This window comes from Lissotriton helveticus, chromosome 6 (assembly GCF_964261635.1).
Source record: "Lissotriton helveticus chromosome 6, aLisHel1.1, whole genome shotgun sequence".
NCBI classification, from domain to species: domain Eukaryota; kingdom Metazoa; phylum Chordata; class Amphibia; order Caudata; family Salamandridae; genus Lissotriton; species Lissotriton helveticus.
In genome coordinates this window covers 1664688474-1664701587 of record NC_136067.1, presented here as the reverse complement: position 1 = coordinate 1664701587, position 13114 = coordinate 1664688474, and positions in this window count along the sequence as shown.

Here is a 13114-nt window from a genome sequence, read left to right as displayed (position 1 = left end):
ACTTGTTTGTGCCATCCTGCTGCTAATGTATGCACCGGGCTGTGTCTTGGCGGGCCAGTGCAAATGCCGGATTTACTAAAATAGCATGCACTGACTTAGTCCTAAATCCTAAAACCATCGAAAGGCGGTGTATCTCCTTATATAACAAAATATTTTTAACATGTGTGATTTACTCCAAAGCAAACATCTTATATGTCTGACCCCTCTGCTAGTAACTACACCTAGGAATTTGCACTTGTGCATGCACTTCCAGTACAAATCAATGGCTACACATTGCGGAGATACCTTTGTTCCACTGAATGAGGCTATGCATCATAAATAGCAGGCCGATTTAGCATGAGCACAGTTGATGACATAATTTGCATGTGACTGCTCTATTTCTGCCCTTATCCCCAATTTTTCACACAGCACGTCTATGCCTAAAACACAGTACATCTGAGCCTTACTGTAAAAATAAGTTATAAGAAGGCTCTGGCCACCTTCTTTACCTTTACTAGTCTTACCTGTTTGTCACACACCCTACCCTTCCTCGCCAATTAGGGAACTGCCCAGAAGCTAAAGTTGGAACGTGGAGTGGATTCTTGCACCACATGGCCATCCCGCTTTCTGCACTTTGCCTGCTCAGCAGATTCTGACAGTTTTGCAACATGCGTTTTTTTAAAGGGCGGATTGCACTTATTTTGTTTTTAAGGTCATTATTTTGTCAACTTCTGTTTTAAAAGTTTCCCAAGGAGCGTTCTACAAAGAGGTCAGATGGCAGGGACGCTGTTACTTGGTTGTCTACCAGACTGCACACACTTCTTGTTTAAAGACACTTAGCTACTTAGCTACAGCTCTGCCTTGATGTAATGTATTGGGTACCTACTGCCACTGTGTCGCATTGCAGCAACATCAGGGACCATTACACATAGGGTACACTTTAAAACAGGTGCGTGGGATGCAAATAGGGTGGACCCTTTTTCATTGAATGCCCTGCCCTGGTGCAGCAGTGAAGACGTGCTGCCCTGGGGCAGTGCATTCAAGTGGAAAACGGAGCGATTTTGAAGAAGCCACTCCATGTTTCACTGTGCATGTGGCAACCCGCCCGCACTTTTAACCCCATCGGTGCGCAGGACGGCCAGGAGCCAATTTGTGCCATGGTGTTCGTGTGCCTTCTTGGAACATGGCACCGGAAATCACTCTGGTGCAGGCACCAGAGGGATTTCTATTTCACCCCTGTAGACTCGGGAGCTGGGAAAGAGCTTCCCCAGCTCCCGAGCCACCCCCCCGTGTTTCAGTGAAATGACGATCAGCACGCACGTCGAGCTGACGTCATTTCACTGAAACCAAAATTGAAATGAACCTTTAAGCTCATTTCAGTTCCACTCTCTGCGTGCTCAGGGAGCTATATCAGCCCCCTTAGCACTTAGAAAGACGGGAGGGATATCATTCCAGTACCCCTCCCCAGTGAATACCTGCTTGGGGATCGAAGCAGGTATCCACCAACTAGACACCAGGGAGGGGGGAGAGACCCCTTGGGCAAGGGCCTTCGCTCCCCCAATAAACATTGCCATAATTTAGTCTTTCTGCCCCCCCTGGAGGGCAGATGGGGGCAGCAGCCCCCAATCTGCCCCCTTGGGGGCAGGAACCCCACTAGAAACCAGGGAATTATTTTATATTCGTGTAGGGGTGGGGCTGCCCAAAATGGCCATGACAATACACCTACACCCTCCCAGAGAAATTCCAGCCTTTCTGCCCCCCCGGAGGCAGATGGGGGCAGAGCCCCCTGATCTACCCCCTGGGGGGGAAGAAAGCCCACTAGGCACAGGCGATAACGCAGGCTTTTTTTAATGCCCCAGGAGGGTGATCCCCAAGCAGGGATCCACTCTTTAGACACCAGGAAGGGTGGAGCGGCCCCTTGGGCAAAGGCCTTCACTCGCCCCATAAAAAATTGGCATCATTCAGTCTTTCTGCCCCCCCTTGGAGGGCAGATGGGGGCAGTAGCCAATCTGCCCCCAGGGGGGCAAAAAGCCCACTAGATGCCAGGGATTTTTTTGCCAATTTGAATCAGGCGTGGGGGCTGCCCAAAATGGGCATGCCAATGCCCCCACCCTGCCCACAAAAATTCCAGTCTTTCTGCCCCCCTGGAGGGCATATGGGGGCAGCAGCTCCCAATCTGCCCCCGTGGGGGCAGAAACCACACTAGAAACCAGGGATTTGTTTTTATATTTGTGTAGGGGTAGGGGCTGCCCAAAATGGTCATGGCAATACACCCACCCCAACCAGAGAAATTCCAGCCTTTCAGATGGGGGCAGTGGCCCCTGATTTACCCCCCGGGGGGGCAGAAAGTCCACTAGGCCCCAGGAGGGTGATCCCGAAGCAGGGATCCACCCTCTAGACACCAGGGAGGGGGGAGCGGCCCCTTGGGCAAGGGCCTTCAGCTCCCCCCATAAAAGACTTGGCATAATTCAGTCTTTCTGCCCCCCCCGGGGGGAAATAGCCCCCAAACTGCCCACAGGGGGGCACAAAGCCCACTAAATGCCATGGATTTTTTTTGCACATTTGTTTTTAGGGTGGGGGCTGCTCAAGATGGGCATGCCAATGCCCCCACTCCACCACAATTACAGCCTTTCTGCTCCTCTGGGGGGCAAAAAGCCAACTAGACGCCAGAGATATTTGGGGGGCAATTGAAATTAGGGTGGGGGCTGCCCAAAACAGACATGCAATACCCCCACCCCCTGCAATAATTACAGTATTTCTCCCCCCTGGGGAGCAGATGGGGCAGTAGCCCCAATCTACCCACTGGGGGGGTGCAGAAAGCCCACTAGAAACCAGGGAATTTTGGGGGGCAATTTTAATTAGGGTGGGGGTTGCCCAAAATGTGCATGCCAATACCCCAACCCTCCTGCCAAAACTAAAGCCTTTATGCCCAGGGCAGTAGCCCCCAATTTGCCCCCCTGGGGGTGGGGGGGGGGACAAAAAGCCCACTAGATGCCAGGGATTTTTTTTTGCCAATTTGAATCAGGGGTGGGGGCTGGTCAAAACGGGCATGCCAATGCCCCCACCCCCACCCCCAAAATTCCAGTCTTTCTACCTACCTGGAGGGCATATGGGGGCAGCAGCCCCCCCCCCCGGGGCAGAAACACCACTAGAAACAAGGGATTTTTTTGTATTTGTGTAGGGGTGGGGGCTGCCCAAAATGGGCATGACAATACACCCACCCCTCCCAGAGAAATTCCAGCTTTTCTGCCCCTGGGGGGCATATGGGGGCAGTGGCTCCTGATCTGCCCCCAGGGGGGCAGAAAGCTCACTAGGCACCAGCGATTATGCTTGTTTTTTTATGCGTGGGGGTAGCCCAGAATGGGCTTACCAATGACCCCACAAAAAATAGCCACAGTCTTTCTGCCCCCATTGGGGGCTTATCGGGGCGAACCCCCGCCCCTGATTCCCCCCCAGGTTGGGAGAAAGCCCATTTGTTTTTGGCCCCAGGCTTGGTGGCCATCTAGGGAAACCTACCACTTATTTCTGGGGGGAGTCCAGCGTGTTATAGCTTGCGTGGGTCCCCCAACGTTTTCTTATCCAAAATCCCCTGCAAAACTCAAATTTAGCTGAAAAAATCACTTTTTTCTCAAATTTCTGTCTGGGAAAGTTCTGGAATCTGCGTGGATCCACAAATTTCCTACCACCCAGCGTTCCCCCAGGTTCCCTGATAAACATGATACCTCACTCGCATGGGTGGGTCAAGTACCCGCGACAGGCAGGTATCCTTTATCTCTGAAGACTTTGGGGAACGAGGGGTGAGTAGAATTTTGTGGGTCCACACAGATTCCAGAACTTTCCACCACAGAAATGTGAGGAAAATGTGTTTGTTTTGTCAATTTTTTAGGCTTGCAAGGGATTCTGGGTAACAGAACCTGGGAGAGCCAGTCAAGTCACCCCATCCTGGATTCCCCTGCATGTCTAGTTTTCAAAAATGTATAGGTTTGCTAGGTTTCCCCAGGTGCCGGCAGAGCTAGGGTTCAAAAACTACAGCTAGGCACTTTGCAAATAAAGGGTAATTTTTCACTGTGAAAATGTAGTGGGTCCACGTTGCATTTTGCGCCATTTCCTGTCATGGGCACTAGGCCTACCCACACAACTGAGGTACCATTGTTCTTGGAAGACTTTGGGGAACGCGGGGTAGGTGGAATTTTGTGCATCCACACAGATTCCAGAACTTTCCACCATAGAAATGTGAGGAAAATGTGTTTTTTTGGACAATTTTTTAGGTTTGCAAGGGATTCTGGGTAACAGAACCTGGTGAGAGCAGTCAAGTCCCCCCATCCTGGATTCACCTGGGTGACTAGTTTTCAGAAATGTAAAGGTTTGCTAGGTTTTCCTAGGTGCCGGCAGAACTAGGGGTAAAAAATCTACAGCTAGGCACTTTGCAAAAAAAGGGTCATTTTTCACTGAGTAAATGTGGTGAGTCGACGTTGTGTTTTGCACCGCTTCCTGTCGCAGACACTAGGCCTCCCGACACAAGTGAGGTACCATTTTTCTCAGAAGACTTTGGGGAATGCGGGGTGGGTGAAATTTTGTGGATCCACGCAGATTGCAGAACTTTCCACCACAAACAAATTTTTAGGTTTGCAACGGATTCTGGGTAACAGAACCTAGTGAGAACCAGTCCAGTCCCCCCATCCTGGATTCCCCTGGGGGTATAGTTTTCAAAAATACATCGGTTTGCTAGGTTTCCCTAGTTGCCGGCAGAGCTAGGGTTCAAAAACTACAGTTAGGCACTTTACAAAAAAGGGGGAATTTTTCATAGTGAAAATGTGGTGTGTCCACATTGCGTTTTGAGCCGTTTCCTGTCGTGGGCACTAGGCCTACCCACACAAGTGAGGTCCCATTTTTATCGGGAGACCTAGGGTAACACAGAATTTTAGAGCAACTGTTATTACTTAATGACTTTCGATACCTTTCTGCCTTCCAAATGAAAGATAATGGCTAAAAAAGAAGTCATTTTGAAAAATGACCTACAATTCCCATGGCTAGTATGGGCATTCCCAATTTCAGAAATGTGAACATATTTACTATTTCTAAACTCTATATTGTGTTCCCATTTCAAAAATACATAGGTATCTTTCATACCGACTTTTCCATGTATACATTTTCCTAGAATAATAGCTATATACATGGTACAAAATAAAAAAACATTGCAAGTCGCTGGCTCTGGGTTTGTCGGGTTCTTGGTGAACCTACAAGTCCTACATATCCCCACAACTAGAAAGGTCCAGCGGATGTAACGGTATATAGCTTTCAAACAGCTGTCATAATTAGAAGAAGTTACAAGTGAAAACTTTGACACAAAATGGCTGTTTTTTTCAAGTAAATTTCATTTTTTCCTATATTTAACTCTTAGTTTCTATAAAGAAACCTTGAAGTATCTACACAAATGACCCCTTGCTAAATTCTGAATTTTGTCTACTTTTCTAAAATGTATAGCTTTCCAGGATTCATTATTGCTTTCATACCATTAACTGGAAAGAGGTTGAAAGCACAAAAACTAGCAAAAATAGGCTATGTCCCAGAAAAATTCCAAAACTGTGTAAAAAATTGTGGTTTTCTGACAAAAAACAGCTAGTCCCTGAAAGCTGGGAAGATGGTGATTTCAGCACCACAACCCCTTTTTTGATACCATTTGCAGGGGAAAACCCAGATGCTTTCATCTATATCCCTTTTTCCCATTTTTCCCACAAAAAAAACAAAGTTAGCTGTATTTTGACTAATTCCTCGGTCCCCTCCAGGGGAATCCACAACCCCTGGGCACCTTTAGAAATCCCATGATGTTGCAACAAAAGGACGCAAATTTGGTGTGGATACCTTATGCGGTCAAAAAGTCACAGGGGCCTAAGCGCAAACTACCCCAAATAGCCAATAAAAGGCTTAGCACAGGGGGGGCGGAAAAGGCCTAGCAGCAAAGGGGTTAAGAGGGGAAAGAGGAGAGAGAGGAGATCCCTAGCAGGCGGGTGCAGTTAGTGGCTGCACCTATCTGCAACGGGATGTCTGGGGGGTCCATAGGACATCCTTTCCCCCTCCAGAGGCTGTCATTAGGTGGCGCACTGACAGAGTGCAACCTGTTAGGCGCAAGAGGCAATGGGATTCCCTCATTTGCATGGGGCTATACCCCCATTCAAATGAGGGAACACCTTCTGGTGATATCGCTGGCACTACATATCCGTTGCGGCCCCTGAGCACTTTCCATAATAAGACCCCAGAAGCCATTGATGCTCATCCCTTCAGGAGTAGACTTTCAATGTACTTGTTATTTGCAATACTATTATGGAGATTTCTTAAGATGAGCTTATGTATTTTATGAGGCACTGCCGTACTGTGCTGGAAACAACATTACATTTGTGTTCTCTTGAATGTGGAGTGAATTTGAAATTAGGCGCTGATCCTAATAGGCCAGTTAATGCCGTTTTGAGTGCAAATTCCTGTGTGTTCCCAAAACAGGATTACTAAATGGCTATAATTTACAGATTGCATCCATGGTCTAAGGCAGGAAAAAGCTGACACACGTCACCAATACAAATTGCACAAGTATGCTGTTTGGAATGCCAGAATGTAGAATAAAGTGCGCTAGTTACGTGCAAATCCCAATGTTTATGTGATTGTGACCAAATTTTGCATGGCAACTTTGTGAACCTTGCTCTGTAACAAGTTCGCAAGTATGCCATTTGCACCAGCGCCTCATCATGATTAGAGACTTTTTATTTTCAGTGCTAACAATATTGTTGTGTAAATGCATATATATAAGTTTAAGTGCAGTTTTTCAAACAAAATGTACCAATTGCAAATATAGGATCACAAAACAGATTTATGTAGTGCCGAACAACTTACACTAGCCAGTCTATGTCCCTGAAAGACAACCTTTGTGACAATGTTAACACATGGATGAAAGGGGCCCATTGGTTTACCTTTGAACATTGCTCTCTCTGTCAAATGTGTATGACTGTACAGAAGATTGCTTTCCATGAATTCTGAAACATTTCATTACAAGTTTGAAAGGCTATTAATAATGGCTTGTTTAAAAAAAAACATGTTCTCATGTGTCAAAAATGCAATCAAGCTGTCTCAATGAAAGGCAACTCTGTCAAACTGGAGCCGGACAATGCTTTCATACAAAAACGCTCTCCGTTTCTGAAAATATAATAATTACATTGTCATTTGTTACTTATCTACTTAAAGGTTCTGCCTAATTAAGCATAGCTCAATTTTCACGCTACGCATTTACCTACAGCAGTGATACTAAAACCAGAGAGTCTGTTTGGTGTTTTCCTGGGACAGGCTGCCAGCCTCTACAAGTAATACATCATTAGTACACACATTGTCTTGGATAACCCAAGGCTTGTGCAGGTGTGTTGGCAAAACATACAGGTATTTTTTGCTTCCAAGCAAGCTGTGACATGAACTCATCTTAGCTGTTGCTTTACCCTAAGTACAGGGAAATCAACATAGATCAGTAGCTACAACGCAGTTAAGAATGCTTCTGCAAAGAACACGGACTTCATTCAGGATCAGAGCTTAATGTTTAAACAACATACAGACATTCGACATGGAGTAGCATAATTTTGGATCCATCCTTCTATCTTTGTCCACGCCACATATATATGTATTCACATTTGGCCTTATGTACTCGTGTGACGCAATAATAATAAAGAGATATGGTGCACCGAAGTTATAGAAGTGCATCTATTTTGTGTTCTGACATATATGTGTGCGCATATTAATGTTTATCCTTTTCAGAAACATCTGGATTGCTGATATTAATTTTCTATAGGTTTAGACTGTAAAGTGGTGCACTTAAATGCATTTAATGCAGTGCATTTACAAGGGAGTAATAAGACTGAATCATATGTGTGTTTAATTCTTTATAAATTGTGATTACTTGTTGTTTTTGTTTAAAATTATATGTATTCGTTAATGTGCCATATATAAGAGTACAGCACGATATAGCTTGATTAATTATTAAAGAGTTCATTTATTGGATTATATGCAGGTTGTAGAATTAATATGTTTTAAATAGAAATGTTAAGTTAGCATGATTGTGGACCTTAAGCTTGCAGTCGAGACATTTGACATTATCGTGAATTTTGTTTTTCTGCATATTTTTCTTCTCTACAGATACAGACCAAAGGTATTCATTAGTTAGTGAAAATCACATTGTATCTTAGTGATAGTGAGGTGAGGAAGAGATGAAAAGTTCAAATGATTTTAATGAAAAACTAAGTAAGTGTTAGCAGTTGGTACTATCAGAGGAAGGGAGGAACCAAGGACGCTTTGGAAGAGGAGACTGGAATATGAGAGTAGTGTTCAAGGTGCCACGTTCTTTCTGGGAAATGGAAAACATGCTATGATGCGCATGAGGTCATGTTTTTTTAATGTTCTTTGTGCATTTAAATTAATGCACCCACCATGGGTTGAGTCAGATTCCTTTTAGACTAAGAGAGGTACAGAAGTCTCTTGTCATCTCTGATTGTGTGGTTTCATCCTATACATGTATCGTTGCTTTTAGAACTTCTACAGACGTTCTTATGCTGCCACCTTTCTTGCCTCCTTGATTTAATAGGGTTTTCCCTATCCATAGGTTAGTGGTGGGTTTATTAGATGCTGCAATTCTTTTCCTCATGTTTTGTATCACTGCAATGGAGATATTTATATGTTCTTTGCTGTTGAGGAACAATATTGTAAGACCCTTTGATCTTCCTTTCAAGATTTTATACTTTTATAGTTTGACCTTAAGATTGATTTACATTAGTCTACCTTTGAGTTTGTAACAAACCTTTTACATTTATGTTACTGTCTTAGACTTTTATTGTGTGGTCCTAATGATCACACTGAACTTTAAGATTTGGATTGTCATTAACCCCTTCTTCCTCTTAGGCTACTACAAAGGTCTATTGACCACAGATCAAATTAAAGGAATGGGCCACAGCGTTCTGAGACATGATAGACAGTACTCTGAATTCCCTTCTTCCGAAACATCTTCCACTTAATTGCGTATGAAGTCACCTTGCTGCATTGTGTCACAAGGAAAGGGCAGAGATGTGCCTTATTTATAGTAATATGGCGCAATCCTGTCCATTCCCCTGGTGCGCAAAGAGCTGCCTAGCGCCTACTCTGTTCCATGCAAGATTGTTTTGTGCAGTAAGGGGCACCTTAATGCACAAAATAAATCCCCTGAGGTATATTCCTCTATCTATATATGCTGCAGAATGCAGCACACTCAGAAAGAGGAAGTTACAAGGAGAAATAAAGACATTTCTCCTTTTTATGCCTCCCCTGGGAAGGTGTAACATTTTGGCTCATTCCCAGGTCTACCACTAATGGTAAATCTGGGAATGTGTCAGAATCTAGGGGAGTTGCATGGGATCACACATGCAACACCCATGGAACGCATCCTTGGGGTAGAGTAACACAGCACAGTCATTGCGCTGCATTGCATTACTCTTGATTTATTAAGCCACTAAGGGCTACGCAAAGTGGCCATGTGTGGCTTGATGAATCTCATTTTGTGTGTGCCTCACGCATGTACCACATCGTGTTGTGCAAATGCGATGCAAACCCTTGATAAATGTGCTCTACTCTCTCCAGTCCTTAGTTTTCACTGTCCTAACTTTTCATTCTCAAATAATGTATTTCAAGTGTTTTTCTAATTAATTCAATGGAAGCAAAACAGGACTACAACATCCAAAATGCATAAGGCTATCCCACAAATATCTAGAATGGGAAACAGTGTCCATAATGACCCGGAAGGAAATGGCTACCCTTACAAAAAAGAACAAATGTAATGCTTATGCTAGATGAGACCAGTGTTTCATATTTGTCAGATCCTACAGCTTTCATTGGGAAGCAGCACACAACATTTAAAAGACCAAGTTAATCAGTACTCTGTACATACATACAATACAGCACAGACAAGCCATTGAGTGGGTCAACGTGTTCACAACGTCAATGACCACCAAGACATACCACTCACCACTGTACAGCAACATACAATAACACAGAATTATTACATGCTCCCAGCAAAGTCTAAATAGGCAGATAAATGACTATAAATAGCTCATTAACACTTGTGTAACAATCTGCGAGCTAGCACCCATAAACATTTCAGGACAAGCGATGACCACGCAAACTGAACAAATGCATATACAATTTGGTGCTGTCCTCTGGTGTCGTCCACCCAAAAAATCATAACTTAGGCACTGTGTTAACACACTAATGTTTTCCTTTATTTGTTGAAAGCTCGCAGGTAAAGCACACAAGACACAAAAGCAACATAGTGCTTAGATAGAATGCCAGATTGTGCAACATACAAGTGCAAATAGACAAGAGCAAAATAAACTGCAGTCTTAACAAGCAAAGCCAATATGCCTGGCATTGACTTCCAGCATATTGACACTGTCACTTCTTGTTGTGTTTTGTAATGGTTTTTGAAAAACCTTATTGCTGAGACAGCTGCACACCGCTCATTAATACAAAACAAAAAACATTGACTAAAACAAAAGATATTTGTGGTCCCAAAAAGCAAACGTTGCCATAGTAGTCCGTGGCACTGAAAGGAACTACATTGTATGTGAATATGATCCTTGTAGAACTTGGAGAGAAGTTAACTGAATGCTGTAGTGGGCAGAAGAAAAATGGGAGTGACATAATTCTAGACCAATGAATGAAGAGGGCTGACTGAAAGCCCCTATAAGTATATACAAGATTTTAGTAAAATCGAAAGTCTTAGCTAAAGCCAGACATAATAGGGGCATTTGTCAATATCATAGGGACCAAATTGTTGTATTTTTTCACCGCCTACTTATCAATTACATTCATAAACAGATATGTACATTTGCACACAATGCTTACTATAGATGGAAAAATTAAAAGTGTTAAATCATATTGAAAAGATGGTCTCTTCTCTAGGGAGACATATTATTCAAACACCTATGCACAAGAAAACCTGAGTTAACCAAACATGACGGACTTGTAGACTAGCCAAATGGCTTTCTTTGAGCCAGAGGCAGACTGTTCAGTACCACAGCACCTTGCGTGCTTTTGTAAAGAAATGTAGCACAGTACATGGCCTTTGCACTGCATTACGATACATTTCAATCTGGGAGGCGTTCCATGGGTGAAACATGGGCGTTACCATGCTTTCACCCATAGATTTTGGCGCATTCCCAGATTTACTAAAGCTAGTAAACATGAGAATGTTGTACCTACCCCAATGAGGCGTAACGAGGAGAAATATCGTAAGTTCTCCTTGTTACTTCCTCCTTCTCTGCACAATGTATTCTGCATCACACATAGAAAGAGTGGAATGCCTCTAAGGATGGTATTTGGGCCGCATGGTATCCCTTCGTGCACAAATACAAACAACCTGCCCATACAGCAGGTACCTTTACACTTTGGTGCAAGAGTGCCTGCACTGGTATTTGGCAGCATGCAGAGTGCCAGTGCTAGGAGGGAGCAGAAATGTTCCATATCTTTGCTCTCTCCTTTTCATGCAATGCGGCACAGACTTTGCTTGCTGCCCTGCATTGTGTGAAAGATTAGTAAATATGCCCCTTAGTCATTGAGCAACTTCCTGTAAGAAAGATGTGTGCTGCAGTAATAATTCAACCCTCATTTTTCTGCAGCACACACACTGTGATTCTTCTTAGCCTTGGATGCTGCTTTAATACTAGTAATAGCCAAAGCTCCCATATATATTTTTTATGCTATTCTTACCCGCTTCTCTCTCATTGAGTCTGGTAGGTTATTTCCACTGTTTGGAGAATCATATGTTGCTAACGCAGTGGTGCTTCCCTGCTCAAATCTTTTTTATTTCTGGCAGACCAGGCCTGCAACTCAACTGGCGGTGCACCAGGATGATTTTGTACCAATGCCTAGTGCAGATTGCTTGCCACTAAAGATATATCGAAAGTGTACCAGCTTTTAACAAAATACATTTTGATACAACTGTTTTTTTTGTTACCTGGTGTTTGCTGGAAGCTAATCATACAGACTGTTTTTCCAGCTCCCCTTATGGTGTTGCTGCTGCCTGGCTTTCCTTGGCAAAACGTGCACTTTCAGTCAGGGCTGTGATATACATATACCAACGAATGCATGGTAAATGTAATTAGGAAGTGGGCTGTCCATTATGATTGTGCATACGTTTGTATGCCAGCAGAACTTTGCAACATTCTGAATTCCCATTGCTTGCAATATTTCCAAACATTCCGTGTTCCTTTTCTTGTGTTTGCAAAGCTTTTGTGCGGTCTGCAATATAATGCTCATTCTAATACTATCTAACTACTATGGAAAATATATAAATACCTTTTCCCTGTAACTTTTGGCTGGAGTTTTCTATGCACAATAGCAAATGTATTCCAATCTATTACCTTTTAAGTTGTTGACCTTTTGTAGTATGAATTGTTGCGAAAGTCACAATTTCTGTGCAAAATTGGGAAAAGTGTAAAACTTTGAAATTTCCTGAAGTTGCCCTTTTCCTCCACAAATTGCAGTGAACTCCGGTAGTAGAAAATTTTGCACACTCTACCGTAAAACAGAACAAATGCAAACTTTACTAGCAACAGTCTGTCCCCCACCTATCCCTTTCATATTGTATTTCCTGCTCATTTGCCCAATCTTTGGTAGGGCAGTAGAACTTAGATTTCTGTGTGTCGGTCAGGATCCACAAAGCTTACAATGGACCTGAGAGAAAAATGTTGGGCTCCACACACTAGCGTGAGCAAGCAGTGCCAGTTCAGCTCATGGTTTGCAAAATGATTTTGACTGTAGAAGCAAGGATAAGGGTCTAGCACTTGCTCACTTATGTAGCATGATGTGTTGTGTACTCATTCCTCTATCATCTATTATGTGTTCAGCTCATGCAAAACTGCACCCCATTCATCTGCCTCTGATTGGCTGGTAACTGTTTGGTTTGGACCACTGTTGCTGAGAGTATTATGAAGCATCTAAAACCTGCATTGGCTCCCAGATTTTGGGACTATTGAGGGATGTCACATCTACATGAAACTGGTGGCCTACACACAGAAAGATGGACTTAGATGTGGTTCTATTCTTCAGACATTCCAGTTCAAATCTGCATCGGAGTCAC